Raw genomic sequence first — 6,205 nt, 5'->3', positions numbered from 1 at the left:
GAAAGAAAGAAAGAATCTACCAAAAACTGATGTGTGCAAATGCCTATGTTTTTTACAGGTAAGAATCATGGTGGCTTCTTTTAATATTGACTCCTTTGAGTCATTTCCATTGAGAACCCCACAAGGAATGCTCTGATGGCAGATGTGGGAGTCACTGCTCACTTGCTTCCGATTTTAGCTTTCTTCTGCCTGACCACTAACTTGGCATAGGCTGCCCTCTACTTCAGATAGAAATATTTTGCAGCCCTAGAGATGTCAGGTCCAGGGAAAACTTTTCCATCGCTTGATTCTGTGAATAGATAACTTGGCCCTCTGTCTCCATCAGAGAAAAGGATGCGTCTCAGAGGTCCAATCCACACTTCAGAAATAATCCAGATGGACACCACTTTCACTGGGAACTGTAGTTTATTGTGGCACCAGAACTCTGACAGAGAAGGCTAAATGTCTCATAAAACTACAGTTCCCAGAATTTCCTAGCATTGAGCCAGGGCAGTTTAAAGCGGTCTTAAACTGGATTATTTCTGCAGTGTGCATTGGATTCCAGACACCCTTTAGGCTGGAAAAGATTCATTTCCCATTTTGCGCCTTCTCTCCAGAACAGCATTTACATCACCCTTGTTTGTAGTGGTTTGAGTGTTTGACTCCGTCTCTGAAAACCAGGGTTCGAATCCCTGCTCAGCCACTGAGTGGCCTTGAGCCAGTCACACTCTCTCAGCCTCAGAAGAAGGTAGGGGCCTCCGAACAAATCTTGCCAAGAAACCCCTGTGATAGTTGCACCTTAGGTTCACCATAACTCAGAAATGACTCAAAGGCACACAAAATTATGAGTTCTGCGTCTTGATTTCTTCAAAACACCACAAGAGGGGGATCCAAACTAGCATAATTTCAGTAGGGAGTGTCAATGCTATCCCTTCTCAAGTTCTTCAATAGTCTAGCAATGGAAGATCATTTTGATTCCTTGCTCCTTGTAAAGAATCTACTTTAACAGACTTCCTTTCACTCTTTCTGCAGAAACCAGACTTGTTTCCGCTTGTTTCCCTACATTATTGTTTAATGAAAGGGAAAGAGATGATCCTGCAAAGTGATGTCAAGTGTGTGATCAGACTGACAGCTAGTATTTTTCTCCCCAAAACTTGTTAATTCTTATTAATATTAAATAACCCCTCTTTGCAAAATCAGGGGAAAATGTTCATATGGAAGGATAATTAAAAGTGTATTTGTGGTTAATACCGTCATGGGAATTATTACTAATGACAAAGTTCCTACCCTTTGTATATTTATGAAAGCTGCTGTCCAAGACAAGATCCAACAGACAAATATTTTTAACTTCTACATTTTAATCAAGAGCTGTTGTGTAAGAAACACTAAAGCAGAATTTTCTCATAGTGTGAGAGTTGTGGTGTGTGTGTGTGTGTGTGAAAGAGAGAGAGAGAGAGAGATTGATATACACAGTTTTTATCATTGATTACTACTACAGAATTTTCTTTTTCAAAAAATGTGACACAAGGCTATCACTTTTACTAAATTATCCTCAATTATACTCAAACCACGTATGTGTAGTGTGTAGTGTGATGAATCCTGGGGGTGATTTGCTGATCTAAAGCATATTACTATTTAAAATACCAAAGATCTGAGGTGTCTATACAATTGAAACATATGAGCTGATTAGACTTATGTGAGTGATATCTTCCCACACTGCAGCATGACGGCATGCTTCATGTACAAAAACTCTCAGCTTACTCCAAACATTGAATTTTATATCCAGCCTTTCTTTCCTAGTCTAATGATTTCTGGAGGTAATGGAATATTATAAGGCACTTCTTATCTTTCCATTGCTTTCTTAAACGTAGTAAGTCCTACACAATATATGTTTCTATATTCTAAGAAATTTGTTCACAATATATATGAGCATTCCATATGCATTTGACATCAAGGGCAAGCGGTACAAAGTAAAGAAAACAACCTCAGAAACAGATTGTAACTAATAAAGACCAGTATTTTCATCTTCTTGATTGGTTTTCAAGCAATGGCCCTCCCTAGCATATGATTTTGCCTTGCCAAATCTTGGAAAAGTAACTGTTTTGGATTACAACTCCCAAAAGCCTACATGGGATTCTCAGAGTTGTAGACAAAAAAGCAATTTTTCCAAGCTGTGACAATGATAGTCACATCAGTATCATATACCAAACATAGTTCCAGTGTTCCTGAACAAATTGTATGGGGTTTTTCAAAAGGTGTTTTTGCTTTTTTTGCAATAAAATAATGCACAAAAAAACTGTCAGCCTAAACAATTAAAACCCATCTGTTGGTTGTTAGCAAAAAGAAAAAGAAAAACCTATTGCACAATTTTTCCTGTCCCTATTACCATAATAGAGCACAACAAATACCCTCAAAAAGAAATGTTTGGCATTAAACTTCCAGTTCCACCTTTGAAAAGTTTCACTGATTCAAAATAACTTGCTTTGTTGTGTCCCTTCAAGTCGATTCTGATTTATGGCGATCCTAGGGCAGCCCTATCACGGGGGTTTCTTGGCAAGATCGGTTCAGATGGGTTTGTCTTTGTCATTGCCATCCTCTGAAGCTGAGAGAGTGTGGACTTGCTCAAGGTCCCCCAATGGGTTTCCATGGCTGAGCTGGGATTTGAACCCTGGTCTCCACACTCATAGCTCAAATCTCAAACTGCTACACCACCCTGGCTCCTGTGAATTCTACAAACTAACTTTTACCAGTTAAAGAAGACCTTTAGATGATGTTTGAATTAAATTGATCAAAGCATTCAGCCCTACTAACATTATGATACATTAAAAGAACAAAACACCCCAGAACTAAATCAAAATATTAATTGGTTCATTTTGGCCAGCTCTTGGTAGCTCTAATGCTTGCCCTCTAAACATACTATTTCTGAAACACCTTCAGCTCACAAATGAATTGCTGAAAAAGATTAGATTGGAAAACCTCGTCATGCTTGTTTCTGCAATCTTTATAGCAACCCCCACTTTTGTGTGTTTAAATTTTGATACAGCTTTACCCAAATCCTGCTCTTAGGCCCCCACAGGAGTATTATGTTATATCCAGTTAGCTTAAAGAAACAAAACAAAGGCATGTTACAGACTGCCAAAATAAAGCTGCTTTGGGTCTCTTTGGAGGTATGCTGTTAAATGATGCATGCATCCTAAGAATCCGGAAGCTGCACCAAAGCTGCCTTCCAGTGCTTAGGAATGGAGTGTGGCTTTGGCGCGACCTCCGGACTCTTAGGACCCATGCATCATTTAAACAGCATACCTCCAAAGAGACCCGAAGCAGCTTTATTTTGGCAGTCTATAACAGGCAGAGACCTCCGGACTCTTAGGACCCATGCATCATTTCAATAGCATACCTCCAAAGAAACCCGAAGCAGCTTTATTTTGGCAGTCTGTAACAGGCGGAGGACAGTTTGAGTTTTCTTCCAGACAGATGAGACATAAGGATATTTCATGCAGATTAAATTTCAATGGGGGGAATTATTTTACCTACATTTATACCCAATTGAAATAAAGGGAATTTCAGGCTCAATTTTGGATTGTGCCCATAGAGACAGCCTCCCATGCCTCCTATATGTCACAGATGCTGCCTGTTGTGGATATTCTTAAAATCGTTTCAAGTCAAGCAATATGAGCAGTTTTGTAAATGGATGTTTTGAATATTTATTCCAGTTTAAGATGTGAGCTACTATGATAAAATAATCAGATGGAAAAAAAATGGGCACACTGAAATTCCACTAAAATAGATGGAATTTAAATGCACAAACATGAACATAAATCCGATTGGTTTTAGGTGTGTCTTTTTCTGGCATGGGCCAAGTAAAATTAGCCTTCAACCTGACCACTTTGAATAATACAGTCCTATGCATGTCTAGTGCAAAATCCACATTCTGACATAATCATACATAGGAGAGCAACCCTAACAAGTTTAACTTCTCCACTGAAATCAATGAGATTTAAAAGCACTCAATATATGCACTACATTCTTTGACCAAATGATCAACATAATCTGAGACAAGTTGATGATAAGATATATGAAAAGACACTCTGTCTAAGATGATATGTTTCACTATGGCTGTTAACTTGGACCATTATCTGATTAGTTGTAAGTTTCATTTATTATAGTGTGAGGAATCAAGCATATCAAGTCTTTCTTATTGAAATCAATGAGACTTAAAGTCGTTTTAATCCGACTGGATTAAGACTCATGGATGAAGAAATCTACATAAAATACTCTCTGCTGGATCAATGGCCTGTTACAGACTGCCAAAATAAAGCTGCTTCGGGTCTCTTTGGAGGTATGCTATTTAAATGATGCATGGGTCCTAAGAGTCCGGAGGTCGCGCCAAAGCCACACTCCATTCGTAAGCACTCGACTGCAGCTTTGGTGCAGCTTCCAGATTCTTAGGATGCATGCATCATTTAAATAGCATACCTCCAAAGAGACCCGAAGCAGCTTTATTTTGGCAGTCTGTAACAGGCCAATATCAGCAACAGAAGGCAAGTGTACCTTAGTTAATGAAGCAGATGTATTCCTGGTCATTACCTCTTCAATAGAAAATTAGGCACAGAGGAAAAAACAAGACAGAAATAATAGGGATAGCCTCCTACACTATTAAATAAATGAGCAGTTCAATATGTTTCAGCAAACTTTTGATCCAAAGCTAACAATATACACTTGTATAATGAAACAACCAGGTCAGGGAAGATTTATGTAACTAAACAAAAACATGTTGCACTTTCCAGAGACCAACCTGCTACAGGCCAAGATGCAATAGGATTATTGGCAGTTTGTAAATCTCTACCAGAAAATGTGTGTGTGTGTGTGTGTGTGTGTGTGTGTGTGTGTGTGTAAGAGAGAGAGAGAGAGAGAGAGAGAGAGGTGGGACTTTATCACACAAGGAAAATTGGGCCTTTAAACAGTGATTATCCCATGAAAATCACACTATTGTAATTAAGATTTTCACACACAACCCAATTAAACAGCCATTATCCTGGGAATAAACAGCAACAAATCATTCATGGGATTTCCCCGGGATTGATTTGTTGCTGTTTGTTGCCTGTTTAGTCCTGGGATAATGGCTCTTTACTCACAACGTCCTGTGAAAATCTTAATCACGTCTGCACAATTTTCATGGGAAAATCACTGTTTACAGCCCCAATTTCCCCTGTGATAAAGTCTGTGGTTTGGGTGTTGGCCTAAGACTGCTGGAACCCAGGGTTTGAACCCCTGTTCAGCTATGGCTACCCATTGGGTGACCTTGGGCGAGTCAGACTCTTTCAACCTGAGGAAGGCAATTCACGCCTTCTCTGAATAAACAGTGTCAAGAAAACCCTATAGTAGTGTTGCCACAAACCAGAGTGGTCTTGAAGGCACATAACAACAACAATATTGACACTAGTGCTCATGGAATGAAATCTGCTTCTTTCTACCTGGTTGTAGAAGGCCATCTGGAGGCTCCCAGGTCCACCTCCGCTCATCCTCCTGACCACTTATTTGGCAGTAGTAGTGTGCTTAAGCAATAGTCAGGTATGTTTAAATCCCTGGAGAAGAGAAGAAGAAGTAGCCTCTACCTTGGTCAAATGAAAACTTCTTTTGCAGTGAACAAATGCTTCTTTCTAATAATAATAATAATAATAATAGGATTTATTTATATGCCGCCCAATCACTGGGAATCTGGGCAGCTTACAACAGAGGTATGCAAGGACATCTGGACAGTGTCTGAGTGCATCCTGCAGCCCCAAGGTATAGGACACCTCCTTGCACTACATCTTTAAAAGTACATATACTAAGTGTAAGGGTTAGTGGTGTGTGTGTGTTACATTAGTATCAGCCTAATTACATTAGTATCGGCCACCAATACAATTCTGGTTTTGCTTTTCCAAAAGGCAGAGTGAGCCCTGAATCTTGGACACTGAGGGAATTATTTCAGTCATATGTTAATTTTTTTCCAAGGCTAAAACATAATTGATATTAATGCATGGTAGTGATTCAGTGTCATCTTCCTATTTGTAAAGTTATTTATAATTGATTTACAGTGTTTCGGACATATTTACTTATTTAAATATTGATATCCTGCCATATATCATTCAGTCACTGGAAGGCTTACTATAAAATCAGTTTAAATAATTTAAAATTCATAACAATAAAACTTGAACATTAAAAAAAAATGTTTGCTGCCATT

Source organism: Sceloporus occidentalis, unplaced genomic scaffold, assembly GCF_023333645.1.
Source record: "Sceloporus occidentalis isolate IW3139 unplaced genomic scaffold, rSceOcc1.0.p SCAF_7, whole genome shotgun sequence".
Lineage (NCBI taxonomy): Eukaryota > Metazoa > Chordata > Lepidosauria > Squamata > Phrynosomatidae > Sceloporus > Sceloporus occidentalis.
This window is presented reverse-complemented; position numbering follows the sequence as displayed.